The sequence below is a fragment of the Pelophylax lessonae genome (genome assembly GCF_965119305.1).
Source record: "Pelophylax lessonae genome assembly, chromosome: 2".
NCBI lineage: Eukaryota > Metazoa > Chordata > Amphibia > Anura > Ranidae > Pelophylax > Pelophylax lessonae.
In genome coordinates, this window is record NC_138769.1 from 185,378,714 (window position 1) to 185,394,345 (window position 15,632).

The 15,632-nt window shown below is 46.8% G+C and overlaps 1 protein-coding gene across 1 annotated transcript in view; it reads right to left on the minus strand.

The window, feature by feature from the left end:
* Positions 1 to 15,632, minus strand: part of AKAP17A (A-kinase anchoring protein 17A) — a 55,155-nt gene that overhangs the window by 6,391 nt on the left and 33,132 nt on the right. The window lies entirely within an intron of this gene.

Below are 15,632 nucleotides of genomic sequence, written 5' to 3' on the forward strand. Positions count from 1 at the left end.
TGGGGTTCAGGGAAAAAAATCTTTGTTTTGTTGCTTGTTTGGGTTGCAAAGAGGTCCACCTCTGGTAGGCCCCACCTGGCCGCAATTTCTGCAAAATCTTTGGGGTTGAGGGACCAGTTGTCCCAACACACCTGGTAGCGGCTGAGGTGGTCTGCTAAGCAATTCTGAGTCCCCTTCAGATGAAGTGCTGAAATGGAGGCCAGATTCACTTTAGCCCAAGAAAAAATCTTCTGGGCTGTGAATTGCAATCTCTGACTTTGCGTACCCCCCTGTTTGTTGAGGTATGCTACCGTTGCAATGTTGTCGGCCCGAATCTGCAGATGATATTCCCTGATTTCTGCTTGAAAGACCTCTAAGGCTTTCTGTACTGCCATGAGCTCTTTTTGATTTGAGGATGCCTTTGCTTCTAGTGGGGACCATTCTCCCTGTGCTATTTGGCTCTGGAGATGGGCGCCCCATCCAAAAGAGCTTACCTCTGTGGTTATCCTCTGTGATACCTGAATAACCCAGTCCAACCCCTTGGCGAGGTGGAGGGGAGATCTTCTCCACCATAGGGTTCTTTTTACCTTGGAGGCAATTTTTACCTTCATCTCAGAGGAATTTGGAGACCCATCCCAGACTTTCAGTAGAAACCATTGAAGGGGACACTGTCAAAACCGTGCCCAAGGTACGACCGGAAAACAGGAGGTCATAAGGCCCATGACTCTTGACGTCCCTGAGCGAGACCCGCTGGTTGGTCTGTAAGGAAGCCACCATTTGAGTCATCTTTAAAACCTTGACCCTTGGAAGAAAAATCTTTTGGTCCAGAGAGGAAATCTTGTACCCGAGATACGTTACTCTTTGGGAAGGTGTCAGATAAGACTTCTCTTTGTTTATCATCCAGCCTAGTGACCTGAGGAACTCCTGACCTGTCTGGAAATCCTTTCCCAGTTTCTGACTTGAGTCTGCCACTACTAGGAGGTCGTCCAGGTAGGGGATGATCAGAATCGACTTCTGTCTTGAGGCCAAAGCTTCCCCCAAGACCTTCATGAAGATGCGTGGGGCTGAGGACAATCCGAAGGGCAGCGCCTGGAATTGAAAACCTTGGCCTAGCTTTACTGCCAGTCGTAAAAACTTTTGGTAAGCTAGGTGAATGGGGATGTAAAAATAAGCATCCTTTAGGTCCAGTGTTGCCATGAAACATTCTGGGTATAGTAGATTTCCTATGGAATGCACAGATTCCATGCAAAAATGCTTGTATTTTAATCAAGCGATTTAGAGTGTAGATTCAGTATTAAACAATAACTCCCTGAGGGTTTCTTTACCCAAAAAATGTGGGAGTAAAACCCCCTGCCCTGTTCCGATTTTGGAACCGGTACCAATACTTTCTGATCTACTAATGCCCCGTACACACGCATCGATTATTGGCCGGGAATTTTCAGCCAACGTCCGATCGGCCGTTTTTCGGCTTGTTAGTATGATGCTTCCGACAACCGACTCCGACTTTTTGGCCAAAAAAAATCTGGTGTGCAGGCTATAAACTTTTTGTTGGCCAACAACACAACGGCCGATTTTCCGTCAGTCAGTACAGATTTCGGCAGACAAAAATCTGATGAGCAAGACTGGGCATGCTCAGAGAAGAAAAAACACACAGAAAGTAAACCAGCACATGACATCACTTCAGAAGTAGATTTTTGTTGGCCGAGAAAATTTGTGTGCAGTCTAGGCACATTCCAAACAACAAAACACCACTCTGGACAAAAGTCAGACGATCGGTCGGCCGATAATCGTTGCGTGTGTACGAGGCATTAGTCTCCGATCTGGAGACTTAACGCAGCTGCTTTCACTCGATCTCTGGGCAGACTGGTAATTAATCTTTCCGATGGCTGGAAATTGAATTCCAGTCTGTGACCCTTGGACACCAGGTCCAAAATAAAAGGGCTTGATGTAATTTCCTTCCATTGTGGAAGGAAGGCCCTTAATCTTCCTCCCACTCTGTGAAAGGAGTCATTGCAGCTTGGCGGGGTGTTGATGGTTAAACATGACAACCCCCCTACCCCTGCCTTTGTGGCCAGTCCAATGTTTCTTGAGTACGGTGTCACGTGGACCCTGCTGTCTGCCCCTCCCCTGAAAAACTTACGGGGATATGGGGCTTTTCTTTTATCTGGAAACAACTTCTTTTTGTCAGCAGTACGTTCCAGTGCTTCTGCTAATCCGGGACCAAATAGATCGTCACCTGCACAGGCGAAGTTTGGAGGTACAGTCTCCCGACCATGTCTTAAGCCAGAGACTTCTTCTGGCTGAATTAACCAAGGCCGAGGTTCTGGCCATCATTCTGATTCAGCAGAAGAATCAGCCAGATACCCTACTGCCTGAAATAGAAGAGGGAAAGATTTAATAATCTGATCCCTTGAAGTCCCGGCAGATAAGTGAGACTGAATTTGTGAAAGTCATAACTCAAGATGTCTGGCTACACAAGTAGAGGCTAAGGCTGGCTTTAGACTCTTGACTGAGGCTTCCCAGGCTCTACGCAGCAAAATATCCCCTCTCTTGTCAATAGGGTCCTTAAGTGTACCCATATCAAAGGCCAAATCCGTGTTTTTGGAAATCTTTGAAAGAGGGGCATCTAATTTAGGAATCTTGTTCCATGGTTGTGCTGAGTCTTCATCAAAAGGAAACCTTTTTAAATTGTTTGAAAAAATGGTTTCCTTTCAGGATTCTCCGATTCTAATTGTATTGTGTATAGAAGGGAGCTGTGCACAGGGAAAACCCTGGCCTACTTCGTATGCGTTCTATACATAAGGTCATGTTTAGATAATTGAAACTTCTCCTCCTCAATTTCTAAAGTGACATAGACTGCTTTAAGTAATTTGTCCACATCTTCGAGTGACAATTTAAACCTGGAGCCTCTGCTGGATTCCCTATCCTTAGGTTCGTCCCCTGAACCCGATTCCTCAAATAAGGAATGGGGGGACTCCGGCTCCTCCTTCATGTCATTACCACACACACTCTGTGTTGGATTGGAACTAGGCTTTGAGACTTTAGACTGTACAGGAGTCTGAAATTTATCTAGGAGGGTTTTAAAGGAGCTAAAGGTAGAGGTTAACTCATCCCTAACAGAGATCAGCATCCTCTGGAGGATATAGCTGGATCATCCTTAACCAAGCTGTCTATGCATGTGCGGCACACGTGCCCTTCCTGCGCTGCTGCACCCCCCGCACTAATTTAGCACAATTTTTTCAACTAGAGGATGATCAAATGAAATGGAATCAGTATACAGAGGTTTACTTCTTCTGAGAGATAATAAAGGAACACTCTAACCACCACGACCACTTCAGTGATTCAAATTGGTAATGGTGGTAGGAGTCAAACACTGCACATGCTCGCCTCCCCCCTCTGAGGCAGTCTTTGCCTACTGTTAGTTGGAAGCTGCTGTGGCCGTGCCCTCGACCCAACTTCCTTCCTCCCCAGCAAAAGAAAAATTGTTAGGGGGCAGTGGGCCGCATTGCCTGTGGTTTTGGGCCGCATGCGTCCCCTGGGCCGCAGGTTGGACATGCCTGGTTTAAAGCACTGATCAAAGTACACTAACAATATTGTTATACTATAAAATATGAAATTTCATAGATATGCTACAATGATAAACAGATTACAAAACTTCAGTAGCGCAAAGAATAATGTAATCTGTTTATCATTCTAGCATATCTATGAAATTTCATATTTTATATCTCTTTGTATAAGTAGCAGCACTTGCATTTTTGGTATCTATATTATACTCCTGAGCGCATAGGTTCACTTTAGAATCACCACTGCTAGTAGGCTTATAGGTGTTTTCCCCTAATATGGTTATACTGCATTTATAGATTAAGTGTGCAAACACTATTTGCAGACTTTGTTTAAAATGAAAATTGTGAGAAATAAAAAGATAAAAAACACATACTCCCCTATATGGCTGCAGCATCGAATCAATGCTGCGGCTATCCCCCGTCGCCTCTAAGAGTGATCACATGATCGCAGATCCCTCAGTTCTTGGTCTTCACTGAGGGCTGGTGACTGTCAATCCCCGCTCTCTGCTCTGCCCCTCCATGCTGTGGAAAGGGTGGGAGTGGCTGGCTCAGGCTCTCAGAGGCAAGTAGCTGCCTGTGAAGAATCTAGGTGGATCCTGACCTTGAAGTCGATAATCCTCCACAGCCTGGGACCGCACTGTGCCATCAGCTGACAGCTGGCTTTAGCCTGCTGTCAGCTAAATATGGATTACATGAGTGCAGAACAGAACTTCACTCTCTCAATCGACGTTTAATATTTTGTATCCTTATGCTGCCAGTCTTCGTAAATAGATAGGAAAGTGGTTCATATTTACTTTTATTAAACTTTTATTTTTGCATTTCTTCAGTAACTTGCTGGTTTTCAGGCCTAGGCAAATTATGTCATACATCCCAGGAGTCTTCAGGAGGGGTTTTCCCAGCTAAGCACACCCTCCTGCTTGCATGCCTGAGCTAACGACAGATAGGTTCCAGGGAGTAAATGCTACATAAATCGTTTGCTCCTATTCAAGATGGCCACAGCTAGAAGTTATTTTGCAGTAAAAAATTAAGCCATGGGTGAATGGGCGAGTTTGCTTTAAATAATAAAAACAATTTAAATCGCGTTTTTGGTTTGTGGTGCTCAGATGCAGTGTAGTTCCATTTTAATCACACAAGCTATAGTCAGTGTTACAGAGATAGAGAGAAGCCTGCCTGTCATTCCAGCAATTTCACTGGGAAGGTGGGTAGGCAGGGGAGGAAGCCCAGGGTGTACAAGGTAAACCTTAGGTACAGTCAGACTTTAACAGGTTAATACACCATAATTACAAATCAGACATGCTAGCGCCACTTTAGGTTTCTATGCAAACCATAATTTCTGTAAATTATCTACACTTGATTTGAGCCCTTCGGGCTTCTTATGATGACTCTAAATGAGATCCTTATTCTCCAAAAATAATCCACACACATCCAATCCTTAATGGCCCTGTAATCTACTTTTCATGAAATCACTTTGCTGCATTTTTCTGCCTCCTTGTAATGCCCTCTGTGATTTCCCAAACCTCTCCTTTTCCCCCTGAGGTCCGCTTATTTGGAATGAGCAGTGCGCATTTATTGCACTAATATACACTGCTCTATGAACACTACAAATCCCATAGTCCATCTTGGGAGCGAGAAGGAAGTTGGCTAAGTGTCTGCATACAATAGAATCATAGAGAATTCATGTAGTCACCCTGTAACAGAAAGTCAGAGCACAGCAGCAAAAAAATAAAAATAAAGGAATTTCAAGATTTCAGACAAAAGGGGGGAAACTGTATCACCACCTTGTACAGCACATCAAGATCTCTACTGAAAATGCAGCTGTCTTAATGATTTGTTATTCTGTGAATATTGAAAGTCAGCAAAACAAATTAGGAGGGGTTTTTCTCACCAGAAACACTTTTAAATTTAGAAATGTTCATCTAAAATGACACACCTGAGCAGACATTGTATTAACTTAAGAGTTCTAATACTATTAGAATGTCATTTTCTTCATGCAAGGTTGGCTTTCATCTTTCATTCCAATTTCCAAAGGGGAGCTAAAAGGAAACAATATCTTGTCAACAAGGGAGCACACGGATTATTCTGCAAAGTGTGTTCGGATACATTTTGTAGGTGTCAGCTATCTTAATTCTATCTACAAACACCAACACAATTTGCTAAATTTGGTTCGACACCTAAGACGTTTATCTACTTGAAGACCAGGCTCTTTACTGACATTTGTTGCTAACAAGAAAAAAAATTTGTATTTTTTTTGCTAGAAAACCCACACACACACACACACACACACACACACACACACACACACACACACACAATATATATATATATTTTTTTTTTTTTTTAGCAGAGACCCAAGAAAAAAAATCTCCATAGGCGGCACTTTAACATTTTTTACAGGTTACCCGTTTAGAGTTACAGGGGAGGTCTACTGCTAGAATTATTGCTCTCACTCTAACAATCGCGGCGATACCTCACATGTGGTTTGAACACGGTTTACATTTGCAAATTCATTCACGCTTTAAAAAATTTTTCCTATTTATTTTACTTTTTAATTTTTCACTTTTATTGCAGTCACAATGAATGTTAACATCTCTTGTGACAGTAATAGGCAGTGACAAGGTACTGTTTACGGAGGGATCTGAGATCTATAAGACCGCAAACCCCTCCTTTTCTCTTGAAAGTATTCAAAACGTCAAGATAGGCGTTTTTGCTTAGAAAAAAGATCATGATTCTCAGCATAACATCATCTTTCATATTATACAAAAAAATTGGGCTAACTTTACTGTTTGATTTTTTTAAAATTCATTGAAGTGTATTTTTCTCAAAAAATTGCATATAAAAGACGTTGTTTGGGGGTTCTAAGTAATTTTTTAGCAAAACAAGTAACAAGTTTCAGGAAAAAGGCTTAGTCTTTAATTCGTTAAACTGAACTCATTTGTAGACCGAAGTTCATCCCTTTAATCTAAAAGAACAAAATGATACAATGTTTCTATTTATGTCTCAGCGCTGAGCGATGTTGATAAACATTTTTTTTTTTAAAGCTCTGAGCAGACAACGGCTATGCACTGAATCGTGGAAATGCCAGAAAAGGATCGTGAAGGGGACAGGAGATCCCAGGCAGGTCGTCCCCTCCTGCTGCTTGTAATAACAGCCCAGTGGCTGCTTAGCCGCATCATTTGTTATTACAAGAATGCCGATTGTCGGCTCTAAAAATGGAGCTGCAAGCATCACTCCGGTACAACCACTTAAAGAAGAATGACGTACAGGTACGTGATTTTGCGGCAAGTGGTTAAACTTAATGGAGAATCATCTCCATTGCATTTTTAAATCCAATACTAAACAGAATCTGTGCTTTGCTTATGCAAATCATAGAACTTTAGTCATTTTAATGGTGGCACTTATCAGATGTTTACACTTCCCTTTGCTCCCCAACTTCTGGCTGCCAGGAGTGAAAGGAAAACCTATTTACTTCTGGGTATAAAAAGATCATGTGGCTCATTAATTTCCACATTACAGGGCCGGTATATTCTGATTGGCCGCTTAGTTACCCAGTGCTGTCACATGTGTGGGGGAAGAGTCCAGTTGGGGAAAAAAAGGAAAGCATAAGTGGAGCTGGTGTGGACACCTTTGAGAAGAACCTGTTGTGAACTACATGAGCAAAGCACAAGTTCGCTTTAAAGGCAAAACATAGGGTATGTTTTGTGAGCACTTTGAATTAGTATATACTTATCTCATGGTAGAGCAGCATGTTTAATTACCCCCCTCCCGAGCAGCTCATACTCGCATCTTTGCTCCTTCGCTTCTCCGCTCAGCTGATTAGAGCTAAGAAAGCAGCTTTAACTTGAGATGTTATAGTCAGAGCTTACATAGGGATGAGAACTCTTTCTCCTCTTCTCTAGGCAAATGTATACATTGCAAGGCTTTTACCAATTTTGTAGATTTATTCCTTTCTTTGTTCTGGTTAAATGTTAAGGATAAAGTTAGGGGCAACCATTCGGGTTAGCAGTAATTGTGAGGGTTAGTGCTCTAACCCTAACAATTACGGCTAACCCCAACTCTAGCATTTCACCATAACCCTAATAAACCCTAGCCCTTAACCCCATTTAACCCTAACCCTGGCATTTAACCCTTAACCCCAGCCCCTTAAACCCTAAAATGCGACTTTGGACACAAAGGTTCCTACACTACTCTGATGCAACTTGAGTGCCAGTGTAAAGTTGCATCAAAATCGCAATCCATGAACAGAGTGGTCACCAGAATTAGTGTCCCCATTGGAAGATTTCCTCTCTATTACTCTTCTGGGGACAAACCAAAATTTGGGATTTCAATGATAGTGGTAAACATGACAATTAGAGACAGTGAATCCCCCTAAGGCCCCTTTCACACAGGCGTCAGTTTTTTTGGCGGATCTGAGCGGTCACCCCGTGCATCTCTATGGGGCATCGGATGTCAGCAGAGACATCTCCGCTGACATCCGATCAGTCAAATTTGGACGGATGGAAAACGGAATTTTTGTAAAATCTTACCTGTAAAATTCCTTTCTCTGAGTCCTCCGACAGTCGCCGCCTCTTCATATTCGTCACATATGGGGTATTAGACTTTGCTCCGAAGGAGTAGCTAGGCAACAGAATATGTTAACAATAAAGCTTTTAACATATCCCACCCTCAAGGGGTGGTCCCCTCAGTCAATACCCTCCTACTTCCTGCAACCATATCTCAGTTTTAGTGGAATAGCAGTAGAGTATACAACCAAACCCCAAAAGAGGGGCGGGGGCGGCGACTGTCGGAGGACTCAGAGAAAGGAATTTTACAGGTAAGATTTTACAAAAATTCCGTTTTCTCTTACGTCCTCCGACAGTCGCCGCCTCTTCATATTCGTCACATATGGGGACGTCCCAAAGCAGTGCAAACATGAGGGGTGGGAAACGCATCCGCGCCGAAAAGGCAACGCAGTCTCCGCATCAAAGAAAGGAACCCTACCAAAGGAAGGAAACCAGCTGGGCAACAGTAAAAAACAAGTGCTCAACAGGAGCAACAACCCAGGAGAAGACAAAAACCCAGGGGATACAAAAAACTATCCCAACAGCCAGGAGTCCCCAACAAGGGACCCTATGGAACAGCCGCACTAAGAACCTTGCGGCCAAAGGAAGCATCCGCCGATGCCTGAACATCTACTTTGTAGAACTTTGTGAAAGTGTGCACGGTCGACCAGGTCGCCGCCTTACACACCTGGGCTACAGAAGCCCCATGACGACAGGCCCAAGACGTACTCAAAGATCTAGTAGAGTGCGCCTTCACAGGCACAGGGGGAACCTTCCCCTGCAAGGCATAGGCCTGTTCAATGGTCTGCCTGATCCATTTGGCGATGGTAGAGGCCGAAGCCGCCATGCCCTTCCGAGGACCCTCTGGAAGAACAAACAAGGAGTCAGTCTTACGAAAAGACTCAGTCGATTTAAGGTAAACCCTTATCGCCCGAACAACATCCAGAGAATGCAATCTCACCTCCTTTGGATGTTTAGGCTTCGCGCACAGCGAAGGCAAGACAATATCCTCATTAAGATGGAATTCCGAAACTCGTTTCGGAAGAAAAGAAGGATTAGGTCGCAAGACCACCTTATCCAAATGAATAACCAGGTACGGAGACTTGCAGGACAAAGCTGCCAGCTCCGACACTCTGCGAGCCGAAGTGATCGCCACCAAAAAGGCGACCTTTTTGGACAACATAGACAACGAGATCTCCCTGATCTGTTCAAAAGGAGCACGTAACACAGATAGAACGAGATTCAAGTCCCAAGGGGGCAAAGGATCCCTCCTAGGAGGAACCAGATGCCGCACACCCTGAATAAAGGTGCCAACCAAGGAGTTGGAAGCCACGGGACGTTGAAACAGAACGGCCAGCGCAGACACCTGACCCTTTATCGTAGCCAGCGCCAAACGCTGAGCAACACCCGTCTGAAGAAAAGACAGCACACGGGAAACCGAGTACGTGCGGGGTGAAAACCCCCTGGACTCACACCAGGCAAAATAGGCCTTCCAAGTACGGTAATAAACCTTCCCCGAGGAAGACTTCCTCGCGTTGATCAAAGTATGAACGACCTCCGGAGAGAGACCTTTCTCCTTCAGGACCTCTGTCTCAACAGCCAGGCCGTCAAAGCCAGCGACTGTAAAGCAGGATGGTAAATCGGTCCCTGAGACAGTAGATCGTCTCGAAGAGGTAGACGCCAAGGGGCGTCGACCGCCAGATTCACGAGGTCTGCGTACCAGGACCGGCGAGGCCAGTCCGGTGCCACAAGAATCACCGTGTTGCGTTCCGAGAGTAACCTGCGAAGGAACCTGGACAGCAACTGAATCGGTGGGAACGCGTACATCAGCCTGTACTGATGCCACGGGGCCACTAACGCGTCTGAGGCGTCTGAGGCGTCTGCCCGAGGGTCGCGCGTCCTTGCCACGAACCTTCTCACCTTGTTGTTGAGACGAGACGCGAACAGGTCCACATCTGGAAGACCCCACTTCGCGCACAACATCTGGAAGACAGCCGGGTGAAGAGACCATTCCCCCTAATCCAGGGTCTGGCGATTCAGATAGTCCGCCTGCCAGTTCTCCACCCCCGGAATGTGAACTGCCGTTATCGCCGGGACATGAGTCTCGGCCCAAGACAGAATGTCGGCCACTTCTCGAGCCGCCCGGGCACTCCTGGTGCCCCCTTGGTGGTTGATGTAGGCCACCGCCGTGGCATTGTCCGTCTGCACCCGAACCGGGCAGCCCTGCAGCCGGTCCGTCCAGCGATGAAGACAGAGATTTATCGCACGTAATTCCAGAATGTTGATCGGAAGGGAAGACTCTCCCTCCGACCAAGTCCCCTGGGCAGACAGAACGCCCAGAACACCACCCCAGCCCGACAGGCTGGCATCCGTGGTGATCACCGTCCACGAGATAGGACGAAACGACTTGCCCCCGGACACCATCGGGGACTGGAGCCACCACAGAAGGTCTCTTCTGGTGCGATGACTCAACGAGATCTGAAGATCCAGAGATTGAGGTCGCCCGTCCCACTTGGACAGGATCTCCGCTTGGAGACCCCGCGTGTGAAACTGGGCGAAGGGAATCGCCTCGAAGGCCGAGACCATCAATCCCAGACATCTCATGCACGTCCTTAAAGACGAGTGAGGAACGTCCCTGAGGGACCTGACTTCCTCCTGAAGAGTTCCGAGTTTGTCTTCCGGCAGGAAGACCTTCGCTTGTACCGAGTCCAGAAGCATTCCCAGGTAGGGAAGACGAACCGACGGACTCAGCGTCGACTTTGGAAAATTTATCGTCCAACCAAACTCCTGCAGAGTTTGCATCGTGACAGACAGGTCCTCCTCCAGACCCTGGCTGGTCGCAGACCGAACCAGGATGTCGTCTAGATACCCCAGGACAGAAATGCCCTGGGCCCTCAACAATGCCAGAACCGGTGCAAGCACCTTGGTGAAGACCCGCGGAGCCGAGGCGAGACCAAAAGGCAACGCCACGAACTGGTAGTGATCCTCCGCAATGGCGAATCGAAGGTACCTCTGGTGACCTTCGAAAATGGGGATGTGAAGGTACGCATCCTTCAAATCGATGGAGGCCATGAATTCCCCCGGAACCAGGGCAGCCACCACCGACCGCAGGGATTCCATGCGGAACTTGCGAACCCGCACAGAGCGGTTCAGAGCTTTCAAGTCCAGAATTGGACGAACCTTGCCCTCCTTCCTGGGCACGGTGAACAGATTGGAATAAAACCCCCGAAATCTGTCCCGATGAGGCACCGGAACCACCACTCCGAGCCCTCAGGTCCCGCACCGCCAGGTGCAGGTCCCGCAAACGCTCTGGAGACAGTTGAAGATTTGAGGGAAAAAATCTGCTCTCCGGCCGAGAGAGAAACTCGATCTTGTAACCAGATCGAACGATTTCCTGAACCCATCGGTCCCGCACACGGGCCAACCAGGGCTGAAGAAAACCGAGCAAGCGTCCCCCCACCCCAAAACCGGGTGAGGGCGCCCCTTCAGGCCGCACTGTTATGGGCTGCAGATCCGGATTGGCCGGACTTCTGTTTACCAGACCAGGGCTTCTTCTGAGAGCCTTGACCTTTGAACGGCTTGCCCTTGTAGTGCGGCCGAAAGGCACGAAAGGACCCCTGAGGGGGCCGAAAATTAGCATGCTTCTTCCCAGAAGCCCCCTTAGCTTTTGGGAAATGGGGCAAGAGAGTGCTCTTACCCCCGGTGATCCCCTTAATCAACACATCCAGGGACTCCCCAAAAAGGCGAGACCCATCATAAGGCAGATTGGCTAAGGTCTTACGTGAAGACTGGTCCACCGACCAACATTTTAACCAAATCAGGCGGCGAGACAACACCGCCACACTGTGCACACGTGCAGCCAACGGAATCAGGTCCAGGTCCGCATCACACAGATACATGACACCCTGGTGGATTTGATCCACCATATCCAGGGTCGCCGGTGAGGCCGAATCGGCCACTAGGACACGCCTAAGCATCTGCGTCCAACTTGCGATCGCCTGGGCCGCCATGAGAGAAGCAAACAGAGCCTTAAGCATAGAACCCGTAACAGAATAAGTATGACGGGTAAGAGACTCCAGTCTCCTATCCGTGGCGTCACGGAACACAGGGGAATCCTCTGCAGGAATCGCAGTGGCTTTGTTTAAAACCGCAATCGCGTGATCCACTGGGGGTGGCACACACCACCTTTCATCAGTGGAAGGTGAAAAGGGATAACGCAGCTTGAATCTACTTGGTACAGCAAAAGGTTTGCGTAGATTGCGCCATTGTTCCTTAACAGCGCGCTGAAAATCATCATTGCAGGGAAAAACCTGCGGCGTCCTGCGTTTTCTCTGCGTCCCATAAGCCGCCAAGGCAGCGGGGGGACACACCTCATCCTGCAAACGCAGCGTTTGCTTTATGGAAGCAATCAACTCATCCATGATTGCAAGCTCTTCAGGCGAGCCAGGAGGAGAATTATCAACCCCCTCAACTTCAGCCTCCACCTCAGACCCTATTAGATCAAGAGAGGAGCGGGACCCCGATAAGGAGGCCCCTGCAATAACAGCCCCATCACCTTCACCCTCAGAATCAGAGGAAAGAGCAACTCTGGGCCTTTTAGTAGATTGAGCAGCCACCAGCATCTGCACCTGAGCAGCAAGGCCAGCCACAATAGAGGCCAAATCCCCCCCTGGGGGGGAGACAGCGGTCCCCTGGCTTTCCACCAAGGCTGTAGGAAATTTTCCCTCCTGAGAATCCATTGCCCCTGTAATGCCAGACAACAAAGGGTTAACTGCCCCTTTTAAGCAAGCGCGGCAAGCGCAGCCCACCGCACCACACTCAGCACAATAAGACCCCCACAGGGAATATGCAAACTGAACACAGGCAATGGATAACAAGAACAGAAGGGTAAAACCTGAGAAGACCCTCGCCGCTGCCTCGATCGGTGTTCCTGGAAAGAGGAAGTGATGCTGCCAGGGCGCTCTATGTAAGCCTATGGAGGCTACAAGAAAATGGCCGCCATGCATGTAAAACATGCGGCCGGAGCGGTAGTAGGCAAAATGGCGCCGTTTGGCGCCGAAACCGCCGCTCCATAGTGCAGTAAAAAAACACACATTACATTCCAGTATTAGAATACATGTCAGATCGCCGCAGCGATCGCTGTACAGTGCCCAAACATGCCAAAAAACATGCCCCACAGCACACAGCTTCACACACTGATCAGCCTGACACAGACAGTGTCACACATCTCCCCCCCCCCCCTTGCAGCCCACAGCATGCAGCCGAGAGATAGGGAGACAAGCAGTGTGATTAAAGGCAGGTTACACAGTCCCAGACTGACACCCCCCCAGACAGACAGGTCCCCACATAAATACACTTACCTCACATGGCGTGGGGAACCCGCACAGGCGAACAAACCGCTGCACATGAGGCAGGGAGAGTCGCATTCAAGACGCACAAAATGGGGGTTAAGAAACCGCACAGCGTCCAGTGAGGTAGCCACCTCACCAATCATCCCTGCACCGAACAGGGATGGGTCGTTCACTGTGCCAGGAGCGTTACCTGGCTGAACGCTCGATGGCAGACTGGGAAGCCACTGACCCACGACCTGCGATCAGCCCGAGACCCAGTCTGCATGATCCTCTTCATCCGAAGAACTAACTAATGCTGACAAAAATAACAGCTAGGTAAAGGTAGAGAGAAAACTCAAACAAAATTTTAAAAAGAAGAAAGAGTCTGGGGCAGAAAGCCCCAGCACAGAAAAAGCCAGCCACTCCTGACAAGCTAGACATTAAAACTGAGATATGGTTGCAGGAAGTAGGAGGGTATTGACTGAGGAGACCACCCCTTGAGGGTGGGATATGTTAAAAGCTTTATTGTTAACATATTCTGTTGCCTAGCTACTCCTTCGGAGCAAAGTCTAATACCCCATATGTGACGAATATGAAGAGGCGGCGACTGTCGGAGGACGCAAGAGAAACCCTATTTTCCATCCGTCCAGCAGATCGGATGAGAACGGACAGACGGTCCGTTCCCATCCGATTCCCCCATAGAGATGCATGGGGACCCGACAGCTGTCTCCGCATACAGTGCGGAGACACAGCTATCATCCTCCTGCTCAGCGGGGGATGAACGGATCGATCCCCCGCTGAGAAAAAACGGAGTCTGCCTGACGGACTCCAAGTGTGAAAGGGCCCTAACAGAGGCACAGACAGAAATAAAAACTGACAAGTGTTCTAATCCCTCTCCACTATTTCCAAAATGAAAAAAAAATGAAAAAAAAAAAAAAAATGTTGCCAAGTTGTACTTTAAAGACTAAGCTCACCTTTTAAAAAATAAATAAATGTACATTTTTTTTTTTTTTTTTTTGGTTGTAAAAATGTTTTTTTTCTAAGACGCCTGTAGAGCATTGTACCCACAAATTGTGGGTGAGGTGCAGATACTGATGTATGTTACATGTTCCATCCTAAAAATGCAGCACATATGAGCACATTATGTTAAACTTCCCTTAAAACAAAACCCTCCCGCACCAAGATGTCAGAGCTGGAGGCTGCTTCCCATCTTTACCGATCTTGCTCCTGAGTTTGCAGACTCCGGCTCTGTGACTGGCCGGAACCGCAAAGATGTCATATCTCAAACACTGCAAGTTTATTTGACCGTCACTGTACCTACAGGTAGGTCTGGTTATAGACTTACCTGTAGGTAAAAGATCCAAAGCGGAATTTACTACTGCTTTATTGTACAGCAACGGCTACCACTAGTGTGTAGTGGGGCACTGCAATGCAAGTGTATTGAGGTGCCATTTACAATGAACAGCAACCGCCGATCATTTACTGCCCCAATGCAGTACAAAGGTGTAAAGCCAGCCTGAACTGCAAAATGGCTTGTGTAACAATTATATACACATTAAAGTGGTAGTAAAGTCTGTATTTTTATATTAACCTAGAAGTATGTATGCTTATAATAAAGCTTACCTGTAGGTTGAATTAACATTTCCTAAAAGTGCACTGTTTAGGAGATATTCTAGAGAGCAGCAGCCAGTGAGGGCTGCTCACGCTAGCTCCCCGCCCCCCCCTTTTCCTGACCTGCATGCTCGGAAAAGGGTCTGGTATGGATTTTGGAGGGAACCCCACACCATTTTTTTAATTTTGCCATGGGGTTTCCTTGCAAATCCATACCGAAGGGCCTGGTATACTTGGGAGGGGAGACCCCACACCTAACCTAACAACTTTTTTAATTTTTGCAAAAGTCACAATTATCCAAAGTCGCATCAAAGTCCTGTCAAGTTGCATGGCAAAGTCGCAATGGAAATTGCACTGATTTAAAAGTCAACAAGTGTGAAAATAGCCTTAATTACATTTTTACAGCAAATGTAGAGATTTCTTTTAATAAAATGCATTTAAAAGTAATTTAGGAGATAAATTATTCAGATTTTGGTCAATTTTGCCTTTTTGTAGGCTTTCCAGTTTGAAAACTGAGTTTTTTTCTAGCACTGAACAGCATAAATGAGAAAAATATATTAAAAGAATCAATAAAGATTCCTGATTACCAGCAAAGTGTGTATTAAATCGGA